The following is a 16,667-nucleotide window of genomic DNA, read 5'->3' as shown; positions in this document are numbered from 1 at the left end:
GGTAAAACGAGAAAACACGCCCAGTTGTCCATTGAAAAGTTAATTTGCATAAATATAAAATTGCTCATAACTTGGGCAAAAATTATCGTTTTTAAAAAAAAACAACAACTTTGCGGTTATCTACATTGTAGCGCCGATCACATTCAATAAGAGATAGGGATTTCATAATCTGGTGACAGAGCCTCTTTAAGGCCTGTGTCTTTTCTGTGGTCAAAGTGGTCATCTACATCTAAACATCCCTATCTGTCCTCCTAGGTCCCGGGAGAGCTTTCTGGTCAAAGCAAGAAAAATAAAGTTGCGTTAGGCCGGATTGACCACTCTCCCAAGCAAAGTAGATCCCCCCACTACTACTCTTACTGTTGGTATCTCTTTTGTACCTGAACCATTTAGTAGTGTATCTGAACTTGCATTATTGGAACCACTGCCAGCTCTGCAATGCTGCATTGATGATATCAAGCCCTGCTTGGTGGATGTCAGCTCTGGGATGAGCACCCAGAAGAATAAGCATTCTCATCAGCTCCCTTGTATGGCAACAGCTCTGTGATCTATCTACACTTTCAGGTACCAGGGTGCACCTGTTTCTGAAGAGTTTGTGTGGCCTTGCCAGTCTCTGCAAGATGAAGTTTCTTTTATCACCCAACTTTTCCGGCTACTTAAGGGATTTTCCTCCTTCAGTCCTTGCCCATTTTGGTCAGTTGGTTCTTATTGTGCATAGTACCACTTTTATTTGGATTTCCTACATTATTCTGGCTTGTTTTCCTGACTACTATTGTTCTGCCTGTACTGACATTCTGCCAATCTTACCATATTGACAGAACTCTGCAAGCCCTGACATTTGCCCATCTGACAACTTACATCTTCTGCCTGCTGTTTTGGTCATCTTGGATATATTTGGTCTGGCTGTTGGGATCGGGACTACTCTTGGGGTGGCGACCTGAGAATTTGCCTTTGCGAAGTTCAGATCCCTGTACAGAGGTTAAAGGGGGAATATCGGGGATTTCCTCAGATTCCGCTCCAGGGTTTTGCTTAAGTCTATCCAAAGAAACCCAGAGGGTCCACATCTACTCCTACAGGTGCGTGAAATATCTTCCCTCCTAGATATTCCACGACATTACATTGCAGAGCGCGGTCGCCAAGTGCTGAAGCACACAGGGCAAAAAAGTCGCCAACGCTCTGCTGACTCCAGTTCCAAACCTTCTCTGGCATTAACATAAGCACAAAAAATGTGGATTAGAAGATCAATGGCATGGGTTTCCATGACCGAGCAGCTGCATGAAAGCCTTATTTTACCAAGCATAATGCCAAGTGCCAGATGGAGTGGTGTAAAGCACGCTGCCACTGAACTCTGGAGCAGTGGAAACATGTTCTGTGGAGTGACAAATCACACTTCTCTATCGGTAGTTTTACTGCACGAGTCTGGGTTTGGTGAATGCCAGGAGAACTTTACCTGCCTTACGGCATTGCTCCAACTGTAAAGTTTGGTGGAGGAGGGATAATGAAATGAGGTTGTTTTTAAGGAGTTGACCTAGACCCCTTAGTTCTAGAGAAGGGAAATCTTAATGCTTCAAGTTACCAAGACATTTTGAACAATTGTATGCTTCCAGCTTTGTGGGAAGAGTTTGGGGAAGGTCATTTTCTGTTCCAGCATTACTGTACTCTAGTGCACAAAGCAGGGTCCATAAAGACATGATTGGGTGAGTTTGGTGTGGAAGAACTTGACTCGCCCGCACAGAGCCCTGACGTCAACCCAATCGAACACCTTTAGGATAAACTAGAACAGTGATTGCAAGCCAGGTCCTCTTGCACAAGATCAGTGTCTGACATCACATATGCTCTTCTGGATCAATAGGCAAAAAATCCTACATTAATAAAATCGTGTAGATTGCCTTCTAAGAAGAGTGGAAGCTGTTTCAGCTGCAAAGGGAGGACGAACAAAATCAATATAAATGCCTATGTATTTAGAATGCGATGTTATACAAGCCCTTGTAGTTGTAAGTGTAGGTGTCCAAATATTTTTGCCATTTAGTGTATATGTTTGACTGTACCAAATAAGACTATTGTATTGCCACTTACAAGAACTTAAATGATTATCCTGGGCTTATTATATTGATGGCCTTTATTTATGACCAATCAGCTGACTGATTGGGTCCACGGCAAACCATCGAGCGCCGCTTCCACTTCATGGTTTACCAGGAAAAGTGTCATACATATGGTAATGCCTGCAGCTGGTTTTGCAGCTTAGTCCCATTCCCTTAAAAGGGACTGAGCTACAGTACCATGCACAGCTATTACCAAATGTATGGCCCTGTGCCTGGTAGACAATGAAGGGGACACAACGATCCAGCTCCATGAGTCAGTTGATTTGCAGGGGTTCCAGGAGTTAGACCCCTGCCGATCTGATATTAATGCTTATATTTCTCAGTATATGTGTGGCAATAACTTGAAAAGTTTTGATGTAGTTAATCTACAGTACATCTATTAACAATATGCATTGACATCCTATTACATTAGACAACTACAGCTTTTTTACTTTTATATGAAGCTAAGTTTTATTTTATTTTTTATAAGAGTCTAGCTCTCCCTAGTGGAAAGTATAGTTTTTTTTATCTATTGAAAAGAGTGGTTATGCTCTTTTTTTTTTCCATTTAATAATTTTATTTAGAGTGGACTTCTTCAAGAAAGGAGTAGAGAAAATGTAATGCCCAAAATAAGTATTACAATTTAAAGCTGCTGGTTAATAAATATATGTTCTAATTTTTTTCCTATTGAAAAACTGGAAAGACCTGCATGCGAGGTGTAAAGTCTAAAAACTTTATTAAAAGCACACATAGGGCATGTGGACATCACATAGGGAGAGTCCCCTGTTCAGAAGCCCCATCTATGAGCCAGAACAGAGAGCTGCTCCCGCTCTGACAGACTTGACACGACCATATATTACATGGACGACCATGAATGGACAGCTGCATGGGAAATGCTTGGCTGGTTGGACTACCCCTGGCAAAATCAGCTTAAAATGATTGTCTACTTGGCAGCATTTCAGGTGTGCATTGTCTTAGGTGTGGGACTTGATACCAAGTGACTTTAGAGTTTAGGTTCTTTTAGAGGGCTCGATACTAAGCTGTTAAACGAGCGGGGTTAAGGTCTGCGAGGCCCTGGAAGGTGCAGGTTGTGTTGTGGAATAGATGTTACGAAGACAGGATTGATGGCAAAACATGTCTTTACTTTCATGTCTTTACTTGGTGGTAAACGTCACACTTTTTCTGACCGGCTTGAATGTTTCCTTTATGTTTCCACTCTAACTGCCTAGCTAACTCTCCGTTCAGTGTGGGCTACCACCCCTTCACTGCTCACCCTTTAGGACCTGCTGCCACTATAGACCCAGCGATGGATGCAGCCAAGCCCGGTTCTCACCAGTCTCATCTGGGCTCCTCAGTTCCAGTCTCTATTGAGTTAGTCCTTCCGGCTTCTCTCTCTATACTCAGGTTACTCCTTGCTTGCAGTCTTAGACCCTCTGTCATTCTGTCTTGACTTGGGAAACACGCTGCACCCTTCTGTTGGTCACTGCCCAGCCAGAGTTCCAACCAGTATAGTTCACGTGTCTACCTCCGACAGCAGCCTCCTCAGTCAGAGCTCTCTCTTTCTCTCTCTGACTCACACTCATCCGCAGCATCACCTCTCACAGCAGCTTGTCACCATCAGCAGCATGTCACTGCTTCTGTCTCCACCCCCACTGCATCTTGTCACACTTCTCACTCCCTCCTGCACAGACTTCATACTTCCTGGGCCTTAGGCTGTACTCTGAACACTGCATGGCAGGTTTCTTCTTGTGTTTTATCCACTATTCTCTGCCCTGTCACTAAACTCCACACCTAGTACTAAACTTTTCCCCAAATTGGCGCATAGCATTAGGCTTTTCCCCAAAAACACTCTTGATAGAGCCACCAAGCCAACCATCTATTGCCAGACCTGCAAGGGAAGAGAGTTAAAGCAACATAACATCAGCACAGCGCTATACACAGTGCAATATACACAGGGGCCGGACTGTCCACTCCTCCTCCAATGCTGTCATCACAGCGGCCAGACTGACCCCTGACTGAATGCCACCTAGTGGGGAAAAGACACAAAACCAGCAAATAACAGCAAACAGCACATGTTAAAGCTACAATGCACTATTATACTTGCATACTATTTATAATGCCACTGAGTGCCCAAAATACAATAAAGCATGTAGAGCAAAATTTCTCTTTAACTTTGGCATTTCCCCCTCTTTACACGCCAATTGATGATACTGCAGGTGGATCGGCGCTGGTTAGCCCCATTCACAAGGAGCAATCGTCAGTAATGTATGGGCAGAGGCGTAGCTAGGTTCTCCAGCACCCGGGGCAAAGATTCAGTTTGGCGCCCCCCCCACCTCTTTCCCGACATCTCCTTCCCCCTTGCCATGTTTGTTTTCCCTACCAATCAATGATGTGTCATTTCTTTTCAAAAATGTTTTAATGTAACTCAAGCATAAAAACATTTGTACATTTTACAAGCAATATAGTTCTATACACAACCAGAACCCAGCTCCTTACATATATACAGCACCCAGAACAAAGCTCATTACATATATACAGCACCAGAACCAAGCTCAGTACATAAATACAGCATCAGAACCAAGCTCAATACATATATACATCCCCAGAACCAAGCTCAGTACCTATATACAGCTCCAGTACCAAACTATGTACATCTATACAGCACCAGAACACAGCTCATTACATATATACAGCACCAGAATGCAGCTCATTACATATATACAGTACCAGAACAAAGCTCAGTACATAAATACAGCTCCAGTACCAAGCTCTGTACATAAATACAACATCAGAACCAAGATCATTACATATATACAGCACCAGAACAAAGCTCAATACATAAATACAGCTCCAGAACAAAGCTCAGTACGTAAATACAGCCCGAGAACCAAGCTCAGTACATATATATATATATATATATATATATATATATATATATAGTACCAGAACCAAGCTCAGTACACATATACAGCACCAGAACCCAGCTCATTACATATATACAAAACCAGCACAAATACAGCTCAATTTAGTGCAACCCCTGCCGTAGAGGTTTGCACTAAATTGTTTCCAGCTCCCAGCATGACCCAAACAATGGTAAGGATATGCTGGAAGTTGCTGCTTCAAATAAAATAAAAATGATATCATAATCATACCACCCATCCTCTTGCTGCAGATTATATAGTGACTACAGTACTGATTGGAGGCAGAATAAACATTTACATTAAAGAGGCTCTGTCACCACATTATAAGTGCCCTATCTCCTACATAAGGAGACGGGCACTGTAATGTAGGTGACAGCAGTGTTTTCTTATTTAGAAAAACGATTTTAGCTTTATGCTAATTAGTTTCTTAATGCCCAACTGGGCGTGTTTTTACTTTAGACCAAGTGGGCGTTGTACAGAGGAGTGTATGACGCTGACCAATCAACATCATACACTTCTCTCCATTCATTTCCTCAGCGCAGAGATCCTGCTAGATTAGTATGTCCTGTCTTATACTGACACATTAACGTTACTGAAGTGTCTTGACAGTGAATAGACATTCCTTCCAGCCAGGATGTGATGTCTATTCACAATCCTGACACTTCGGTAACGTTTGTGTGGGACTTACAGCAAAGCAAGCATAATCTTGCTGTAACCTGTCATTTACAGCGTGATCTCACAAGATTACGCTTGCTCTGCTATAAATCCCACACAAACGTTACCGAAGTGTCAGGATTGTGAATAGACATCCCATCCTGGCTGGAAGGAATGTCTATTCACTGTCAAGACACTTCAGTAACATTAATGTTTCAGTATAAGACAGCACAGCGTGAACAATGCAGTGTCACTATGCGCTAAGTAAATGAATGGAGAGAAGTGTATGACACTCATTGGTCACTGATTGGTCAGCGTCATACACTTCTCTTCACAACGCCCACTTGGTCTAAAGTAAAAACACGCCCAGTTGGGCATTAAGATACTAATTAGCATAAAGCTAAAATCGCTCATAACGTGGTAAAAATAGATTGTTTTTCTAAATAAAAAACACTGCTGTCACCTACATTACAGCGCCCATCTACTTATGTAGGAGATAGGGCACTTATAATGTGGTGACAGAGCCTCTTTAAGTGACTCACCGGTGACGTTTCAGATTCTAGTTATTTTTCTCCATCCGGTCCAGATCTATAAGACTTCTCCTGGCCACAGCCCATTTCTGCAGTTTGCCGTTCAGATGTCTTCAGCTCCTCACTTTTCAAACATTTTTACACCTATAAACAAAAATAAAGTTCTCATTATACCTCACACTACGCCCCTAAATATAATAGCGCCATACACTGCACCTCTAATTATAATAGCACCATACACTGTTTCCCACACACACACCCGCCCCTGTAGATAGTGCATGCCATAGAGCCCCCTGTAGATAGTGCATAGTGCCCCCCATAGAGCCCCTGTAGATAGTGCCCCCATATTGCCCACCCCTGTATATAGTGTCCCACATATAGCTCCCCCTATAGTTCTCCACAAATTGCCTACCCCTGTATATAGCCTGCAGATATAGCCCATCCCTTTATATAGTGCTCCACAGATAGCCCACCCCTGTATATAGCCCCCCTGTAGATATAGCCCACCCCAGTATATAGTGCTTCACATGTAGCCCACCCCTGTATATAGTGCTCCACATATAGCCCACCCCAGTATATAGCCCCCCATAGATAAAGCCCCCGTAGATAAAGCCCCCGTAGATAAAGCCCCCCTGTAGATAAAGCCACCCCCATAGATAAAACCCCCCTTGTAGATAAGGCCCCCCTGTAGATAAAGCAACCCACCCCCGTAGATAAAGCCCCCCTGTAGATAAAGCCCCCCCCCTCGTAGATAATGCCACACACTTTTTTATTAGGATAAAAAAACAAACTAAACAAACTCGCCTTAATCTTGTTCCATCCTCGTCCGGCGGCAATGGAGACCTGCTCTCTTGCTGGTCTTCTGGGGTTGAACGATGCAAGCCGGACGATGACGTGATCGCGATGCTTGCGTCAATGAAAGGCGCTGTGTAATGACGGGGTAGGGTGAACCCTAATCTACCCGCCACTCAGTCCCTGCCTACTTGCAACGGCCCGTCCTAGGCGACGGCGTACAACTGGGCGACGGTCCCTACGCCCAATAAGTGCACGACAGATAAACAGACAAGGTTACACAGAAGCTAAGGGAAATGGGGCAGTTGCCCACGGCAACACGGTGAGCAACAAAAGTAGTGAACGAGCCCAGTCAAACCAGGATTGCACGAGGTACAAATCGCAGAGCAGGAGCGTAGTCAGTAAAGCCAGGGTCAAAAAATGAAGCAAGGTCAATAATCATAGCAGGAGCAGCAGAGCCAGGAAACAGAAAAGAATCACAGGCAAAGGAGGAGCAGGAAATGCAGGTATAAATAGACAGAGGGCGGGAGCTAGCTCCGTCTGGCCAGGCTGTGATAGGCTCTCCCACTCCTCAGCCTCCCAGCCTGACTGGTAGAAGATCGTGTCACTCTCCCAGATTTAGGAGCAGGTGCAGACTGATTACCCATGGGCGTCGACACAGAAGCTGTTTCTGGCAGATCCTTTACACGCTGATTGGCAGGGCAGAATGACTTTCCCTGTCAATCAGCGGGACATACCTCCGGCCGCCCGGGACAGCGGGACACTGCCCGGAATCCGGGACTGTTCAGCTGAATCCGGGACGGTTGGGAGGTATAAGATAGATAATAGATAGATATGAGATGGATGGATGGACGTAGCGACAGACAGACAGGCAGACAGACAGACAAATAGATAACGTTTTTGTATTATCACCACTACTACTATTACTATTATTAGGGGGGCCACGTGGGGGGGGGGTCGTGGCAGCCGCTAAAAGGATGTGCCTGGGGACACAAGAGCTTCTAAAATCATAAACTAATGTCATTTATTTTATGATTTTAGAAACGCTAGTGTTCCCAGGCACTAAATAGTTTACATTGTGTACTCACCATCCTGTGTTTTCCTGACCTCTGCAGTGCTCTGCTCCGGTGTGTCTGCTCCCTCTCTCCAAGCAGACTGCTGTGTCATGGACTGTGCGGTGCTGGCACCCCCCTCTAAGTTGCGCCCAGGGCACATGCCCTGCCTGCCCCCCTAGCTACACCCCTGGTATGGGGACGAACGATCGTTACTATGATCGTTCATGCCCATGCATTTGCATGTTGGCAGCACATCTCCATGTTTGCTCGTTCATCAGCTGATTGCTGCCCTGTTTACACATGGCAATGATCGGTACGATTGCTTGTTCAACCAATCATTGGCCCGTTTAGGGTCAGTTCACACAGAGTTTTTTTACACGTTTTTTGACGTGGAAAGCGCGCCAAAAATTGGCCGAAAATGCTTCCCATTGATTTCAATGGGAGGCGGAGGCGTTTTTTCCCCGCGAGCGGAAAAAACGGCTTGCGGGAAAAAGAAGAGACAGGCCCTATCTTTGGGAGTTTATGTCCCTGACCTCCCATTGACATCAATGGGAGGCAGAGAAAGCGTATTACGTGGCAGTTTTTGCCGGCGGCACTTAATGGCTGCGGGCGAAAAACGCAGCAAAAATCGGCGTGCAGGCAGATTTCCTTAAAGAGTGTGTCCCGGTTGCGGCCGAATCACATGTTTCAGTCACACTGCTGGAGCAAGGACAGCTTTTCTGAGCAATGTACAGTTGTCTGTGTGAGAGTGAGAATGGGGGAGAGGCTGTCTATATACCTGAGCACCACTGCATTGTTTACATGTAGCGTAGCTCAGGTCAATGGGTGTGCCACAGAGGGAAAGGGGGATATATTTTTAAAACAAATTGCAAAGCCCTCTTAATATAAATATATTTATTTATTAATCAGTAAAAGGGCTAAATAATAATAAATTAAAAAAAAACTTCCAGATAAACACTGTAAGGCCCTGTTCACACAGAGTATTTTGACGAGTTTTATGGCGTGAAAACCGCTCCGCAAAACTCGTCAAAAAACGTCCGAAAATGCCTCCCATTGATTTCAATGGGAGGCGGAGGCGGTTTTCTCCCGCGAGCGGTAAAACCGCCTCGCGGGAGAAAAAAGGGACATGCCCTATCTTTGCGCGGTTACGCCTCTGACCTCCCATTGACAATGGGAGGCAGAGAAAGCGTATTTCGCTGAGTTTTTTGCCCGTAGCACTCAATAGGCGTGAGTGAAAAATGCAGCAAAAATCGCGGCAAACGGCGTGCAGGAAGGTCAAAATCTGCCCCAAACTCCCAAACGGAATTTTGAGGCAGAATTTTCCTCCTGCAAAAAACTCAGTGTGAACACAGCCTAAGGCCAAAAGATAAAATCATCATGTCCAATCACATCAATATGCCCTAATAGGATTTAGCAACTGCATTCTAAATGGCAAGACCATTTTTTGATGTGTATGCATGTTTTTTTTGTTTTTGTTTTTTTTCAGGTTTTTTTTCTATGAACTCCCCTCCCCACCAAAATAACACAGTGAAGCTAAAGCTACTCAGTGTATCCGACCCAGAACCCGCAGAAAATTCAGTCCGAAAAATCGCACCACGCCTGTGATTGGCTGCAGCAGTCACATGGGATGAAACATTATCCCTTTAGGCTGAGCTGGATGCAGGAGCAGGGAGATCTAGGTAAGTATGATATTATTTTTTTTTCAGAGTTGCGACTTTTGCGGCGGAATTGCAGCTTTTCCACTGAAAAAAATCACATCTGCTATTTTTTGTGGGTTTTACCTCCCCATTGAATTCAATGTGGATAACCACAAAAAACACACCACAATTTATGAAAGTTTTTCGGAGGAATTTTTACGCAGCGTCTGAATTAGATTTGTTCAAATCTGATATGCGGTCCCCCGTGATGTGATTGTGGGGTGTCGATGGGTTGCTAATGCAGCCAGGTGCCTAACAATTGCCGCCAGGTCTGTCATGTACGGAAGGCTATTATGTCCTGACAGTCAGTTTTACAGAAAGATTGCAGTGTACTATATGAGCAATCAGAGGATCACTCTGTGCATCGGGTTTCGGGAGCAGGCAATATGAAGTATACCCCATACAGAATAGCTTGTACAGCGCTGATTACGCATTTTCCCTAGCAACGGCCAGTAGCTGAGGATAGGGGCAGCAGTTAAGGAATAGGAGCCTGAATTGGCTATACATTATATAAAAAAAAAAATATTATAGTTACCCTTTAATAGTTATCGAGGATGAGGGGTAGTCCTTTTTTAATGTTTACACTGTCAGCAAAATTTCCTAGACACTGCCCTGCCTGACCTGTTTTCCCCCAGCCACAATGCATTGTGGTAACTCTTATTATGTACAGGGGGAGGGACCTCCTCTAGCCACTAAAGCCCATCATAGATATTCCCACTTCACCTATAGAAATGCTGCACCCCCCAGTCACGTCTGTAAACAATTCTCTGTCAGCCAATCACAGGGAGACTCTGTTTTCTGAGCACCTCTGTGATTGGCTGACACTTGATGATGTATAAGCATCCGCCTTGCCCGGGATTCTCGGTCACCAGTGGGAAGAAGCTCTAGGAGTGGACAGGATCCAGGAGGACATTTGCTGCTGACTGGGAGCAATAGGAGTCTGCCTTTTGTGGAAAGCCCCCAGAGCCTTGTATGAACCCTCTTTTTCGTTACATATTAATTTATGTTCATTTAAGGTGTTATGCAGAGCCTCATACAACATTGGGTGTCGACAGACGCTACTCCATACCGGGCAGGACAGTCTGATACTCGGAAAGTATCGTGAACGTGTCCCAATAATTAGAATAGGACACGTGCACAATACCTGCGAGCATCAGACCATTGCTTTGGCAACTGTCCACCCCCCCCCCCCCCCAAGAATGGAACAGCGTCTCTCCAGGCCCAATGACAGATTGGGCAGAAGAGAAAGGCGCTGTACAACCTCTTTAATTTTCTCTGTGAATCTGCTACATATAGGGAATTGTAGGAATTCAAAAATCTGCAACATGCCCTAAGATCAGCGAATAGTTTTTCTGTCACGTGTTAAGGGTGTTTTTTAGGGGGGCTTGCACATTCTTTGTACAGGTGCCCACTGCAGTCTGTGTCCGCTAGGATGAACATACAACAAAGAAGGAGTCAAAGTGCCACAGGGGGTCCCAATCTGTTACAAATTTCTAATACAGCTATATCGCAAGATAGATATATTTATGCAATGCCTGCATTTAGGAATGCCCCTTTTATGATAACTAAGAAGTTGAATATTGAGCAATTGTAGAAATAAAAGTTCATAATTTCCTTTCCATCTGTTTGGAAGTCATTATCAAAACATATGCAAAATGCTGAATTACAGAACAGCCTGGAAAAAATAATAAAACTGTACAGTACGTCTTTTTCAGCTGATCGTATAAAGACATTGAAAGCTGATAGCGGTTACCATCATTTCATAATGACGTTATCCTTCCTGCCGATGGGAAATGTAGATAGGTCATTTTAAATGCTTTGACACCAGAAATGCCATTTCTGTCTTGTGCCAACATCATCACACCATCGTACAGTACATTGCATTCATCCTTCCTGTAGAAAAACACACACCGTGAAGTATAAAATACAATTGCAAATACATAAAGTATATCAAAGATAATCGAGTGCTATACTATACCAATGCAGATAATAACCAAACTATTAACAATATAGAAACCCATCTATTATATGCTACTTATACCTGCATGCCAGAGGTATTTTAAATGTCAGGTGGTTTCCCATAGAATGTATAAGCTTTGTGATGACTGCATACATTGTATATATAGCCTCCTGGTTACACAATCATCTATTCTTTTTTTATGCAAATCCTCATCTCTATCTACATCTTTTTCTTATAGGGTATGTTCACACGGCTTATTTACGGACGTAATTCGGGCGTTTTCCGCCTTGATTTACGTCCGAAAATGCGGCTCGATAGCGTCGGCAAACATCTGCCCATTCATTTGAATGGGTCTTACGATGTTCTGTGCCGACGGTCATTTTTTTTACTCCCCGCTGTCAAAAAGTGGGGCGTAAAAAAGACGCCTGCGTCAAAGAAGTGCCTGTCACTTCTTCAGACGTAGATGGAGCCGTTTTCCATTGACTCCATGGAAAAACTGCTCCATTTACGTCCGTAATTGACGCAGCGAAAAAGCGCCTCAACATGCCATGACGGCTGAAATTACGGAGCTGTTTTCTCCTGGAAACAGCCCCGTAATTTCAGCTGTAACGGACGCTGCCGTGTGAACATGCCCTTAGTCTATAAATGGAATGTAGTATACATTGACACCACGTAGATATGGTCAAATGGATATATTACCAATTCTCTATTTTACAGCACTGAATTTGCAAAAATTTGACTTGAAAGGCAGAAACAAGAAATGCGATAGGAAACATTTTAAGGGAAAAAATGGCCAAGTATAGAAAGGAAAGATGAGCTACAACATGTCATAAACATAAATGGTTTGTTTGCCTGAGACCACTACTGGTACCGATTTTTATTTTTTTACATGGATAAATATGACAAAATAAATAACGAACTATACGAAAATAGTTTTTCACGACGTGAAGGGGCTTTGAGATGCCGGAATCCCCAGCGGGGCTGGGGATTCTGCTGCTGGTGGGAGCCCCTGAAGTCACTGTCCATACATGGACAAAGATGTCAGGGGCTCCTCCAGGGACGGAATCCCCAGCCAGAGCGTTGGCAAAGCTCTGGCCAGGGATTCTGGTACTGGAAGAGTTCCTGACATCACTGTCCATATATGGACAGTGACGTTAGGGGATTTGAGGTGACGGAATCCCCGGCCAGAGTAACAGCAATTCTCTGGCCGGGGATTCCACTCCTGGAATTGGCTCTTGACGTCACTGTCAATATATGGACGGTGACATTAGGGGCTACTCTAGGAGCGGAATCCCAGGCCAGGGCGTTGGCAAAGCTCTGGCCCGAGATTCCTCTCTTAAAGAGGCTCAGTCACCACATTATAAGTGCCCTATCTCCTACATAAGGAGATGGGCGCTATAATGTAGGTGATAGCGGTGCTTTTTATTTAGAAAAACAATCTATTTTCACTACGTTAGGAGCGATTTTAGCTTTATGCTAATTCATTTATTAATGCCCAAGTGGGCGTGTACAGAGGAGTGTATGACGCTGACCGATCAGTGACCAATCAGCGTCATGCACTCCTCCCCATTCATTTAGTCAGTGCTTAGTGACACTGAGTTATTCACTATGTGCTGTCTTATACTGACATATTAACGTGATTGAAGTGATTAGACAGTGACTAGACATTCCTTCCAGCCAGGACGGGATGTCTATTCACAATCCTGGCACTTCGTTAACGTTTGTTTGATACTTAAAGCAGATCAAAGCGTAATCTCGCTGTAACCTGTCATTTACAGCGAGATCTCTCTTGCTCTGCTGTAAGTACCACAGAAACGTTATATATTCTGTGAGAGAAGAGAGAAATGGTAAAAATAAGGGCCAGTGCCCCCTATTAGACCCTTGATCACCCCCCACGGCCCCGTCCGTGATAATCAAAATGGCGTGAATAACTGTCACGTCACATTGACATTTAAAACACATTACATTACGTAGGTAGTGTAATGTATTCTAGCAGTGATCAGCGCTGCAAGTCTAAATGTCCCCTAGTGGGACAGGTAAAAAAAAGATAATAAAAATGTTTTAAAAAAGTGTAAAATTAAAAAGTTATAAGTGACATAAACAAAAAATGTTTTTTTCCTATAATAAGACTTTTATTATAGGAAAAAAATGAACACTTTAAAAAAGTACACATATTTGGTATCACCGCGTTCGTAACGACCCCAACTATAAAACTATAATATTATTTTTCCTGCACGGTGAACACCGCAAAAAAAAAAGTAAAAAAATAATGCTAGAATCACTATTTTTTGGTCACCACCACAAAATATACAATAAAAAGTGATAAAAAAGTCACATGTACGCCAAAATATTACCAATAAAAACTACAACCCGTCCCGCAAAAAACATGCCCTTACACAGCTTTTTTGACTGAAAAATAAAAAGTTATGGCTCTCAGAATATGGTGACACAAAAAATAATTTATTTTATAAATAAGTGATCTTATCACGCAAACGCTGCAAAACATAAAAAAAGACATACATATGGTATCGCCGTAATCGTACCGCCCCGTAGAATAAAGTAAAATGGTCATTTATAGCCCAGGGTGAACGCCGTAAAAAAAAAAGGAATAAAAAACATTGTCAGAATTTATGTTTTTTGGTCACCTTGCTTGCCAAAAAATGGAATAAAAAGTGGTCAAAATAATCGCATGTACCCCAAAATGGTACCAATGAAAACTACAGATTGTCCCGCAACAAATAAGCCCTCAAACAGCTCCGGTGGTGAAAAAATAAAGATGTTCTGGCTCTCAGAATATGGCGATGCAAAATGTGCAGAGTGTTCCAAAAGCGGATAAGATCGGGCGCCATTTATCAGTGTGACACCGGCTACATATCTGCGGATAATTATTTATTTACCCCATTATTATACCCTCTTATTATGCCCTAAAGTACTCCGCACAGATTACATATGCCCCCACATTATAAACTGAAATACCAGCAAAACGGCAAACAAAACTACTACCAAGCAAAATCTGCGCTCCAAAAGCCAAATGCCGCTCCCTCCGTTCTGAGCCCTACAGCGTGCCCAAATAGCAGTTTACGTCCACCGATATGGCATCACCATACCCGGGAGAACCCGGTTAATATTTTATGAGGTATTTGTCTTCAGTGGCACAAACTAGGCATAACATATAGTGCACTAAAAGGGCATATCAGTGGAAAATTTTAATTTTCACTCTACACCATCCGCTGCTCATTAACCCCTTTGCGCACCACGACTTAATAGCATGTTGTGATGTGAGGGGGTCATGTATGGAGCGGGCTCACGTGCTGAGCCTGTACAATACGCTGCGGGTGTCAGCTGTGTATTAGAGCTGACACCCGGGACTAACGGACAGGAACAGCGATCGACCTGTTAGGCTGGATTCACACGAGCATGTTCGGTCCGTAAAGGACGGAACGTATTTTGGCCGCAAGTCCCGGACCGAACACACTGCAGGGAGCCGGGCTCCTAGCATCATAGTTATGTACGACGCTAGGAGTCCTTGCCTCGCTCCGTGGAACTACTGTCCCGTACTGATAACATGATTACAGTACGGGACAGTTGCCCCGCAGCGAGGCAGGGACTCCTAGCGTCGTACATAACTATGATGCTAGGAGCCCGGCTCCATGCAGTGTGTTCGGTCCGGGACTTGCGGGCGAAATACGTTTCGTCCTTTACGGACGTAACATGCTCGTGTGAATCCAGCCTTACAGGAGCCTGTAAAAATGACAATATACTGCAATACATTAGTATTGCAGTGTATTGTACCAGCTATCTACTGATTGCTGGTTCAAGTCCCCTAGGGGGAATAATAAAATGTGTAAAAACAAAAGTAAATAGTTATTATTAGTGAAAAAAATGTAAGTAAAAAAAAAAACGCTTTTCACATTTTTGCTCTAAAGTAATGTACAATTTTTTAAAAAGACACTCAATTGGTATAGCTGTGTCTCTAAAAGTCCAAACTATTACAATATACCATTATTTAACTCGCACGGTGAACGCCGTGAAAAATAAAAAATTTAAAACTGCAAAATCGCTGTTTTTTTGGTCACCTTGGCTCTAGCAAAAAATGTAATAAAAAAATGCTCAAAAAGTTGTATGTACCAAAAAATTGTATCAATGAAATCTACAGCTTGTCCCGCAAAAAATAAGCCCTCACAACACTCTATTGACGAAAAAATAAAAAGTTATGGCTCTTGGAAAGCGGGGAGGGAAAAACAAAAAATAAAAATAAAAAAATGGATTAGTCCGGAAAGGGTTAATTACTTTCTAATGAAAAAAAACATTTATGACCACATATGGGGTATAACCGTACTCAGGAGAACTTGCTTTACAAATGTTGGGGTGCTTTTTCCTCTATATCCTTTGTGAAATTTAAAAAATGCAACATTTTAGTGGAAATAATATTGATATTAATTTTCACCGCCTAATTCTAATAAATTCTGCAAAAGACCTGTGGGGTCTAAATGCTAACTATACCCCTAGACAAATTCCTTGAGGGGTGTAGTTTCTAAAATGGGGTCACTTTTGGGGGGTTTCCATTGTTTTGGTCCCTCCAGTGCATTGCAAACGCGACACTGCACTGAAAACTATTCCAGCAAAATCAGAAATCCAAAATCCAAATGGTGCTTCTTCCCTTCTGAGCCCTGCTGTGGGTCTAAGGCCTCATTTACACGAGCGTATTATACGCGCGTGCGACGCGCGTGCTTTTCACGCGTGTCGTACGCACCTATAATAGTATATGGGGCTGTTTAGACGATGCGTGATTTTTGCGCTGCGTGAGTGCGTTGCGTAAAACTCACGACATGTTCTATATTCTTGCGTTTTTCACGCAACACGCACCCATTGACTTCAATGGGTGCGTGAAAACAACGCATGCCACACGGACGGTCCTGCGTTGCATGCGCGAAAAACACGCAAGAGCTGTTATGTCCATTCTAATTAGTCTATAAAGCT

The sequence above is a fragment of the Rhinoderma darwinii genome, chromosome 5, assembly GCF_050947455.1.
Source record: "Rhinoderma darwinii isolate aRhiDar2 chromosome 5, aRhiDar2.hap1, whole genome shotgun sequence".
Classification (NCBI taxonomy): Eukaryota; Metazoa; Chordata; class Amphibia; order Anura; family Rhinodermatidae; genus Rhinoderma; species Rhinoderma darwinii.
This window is presented reverse-complemented; position numbering follows the sequence as displayed.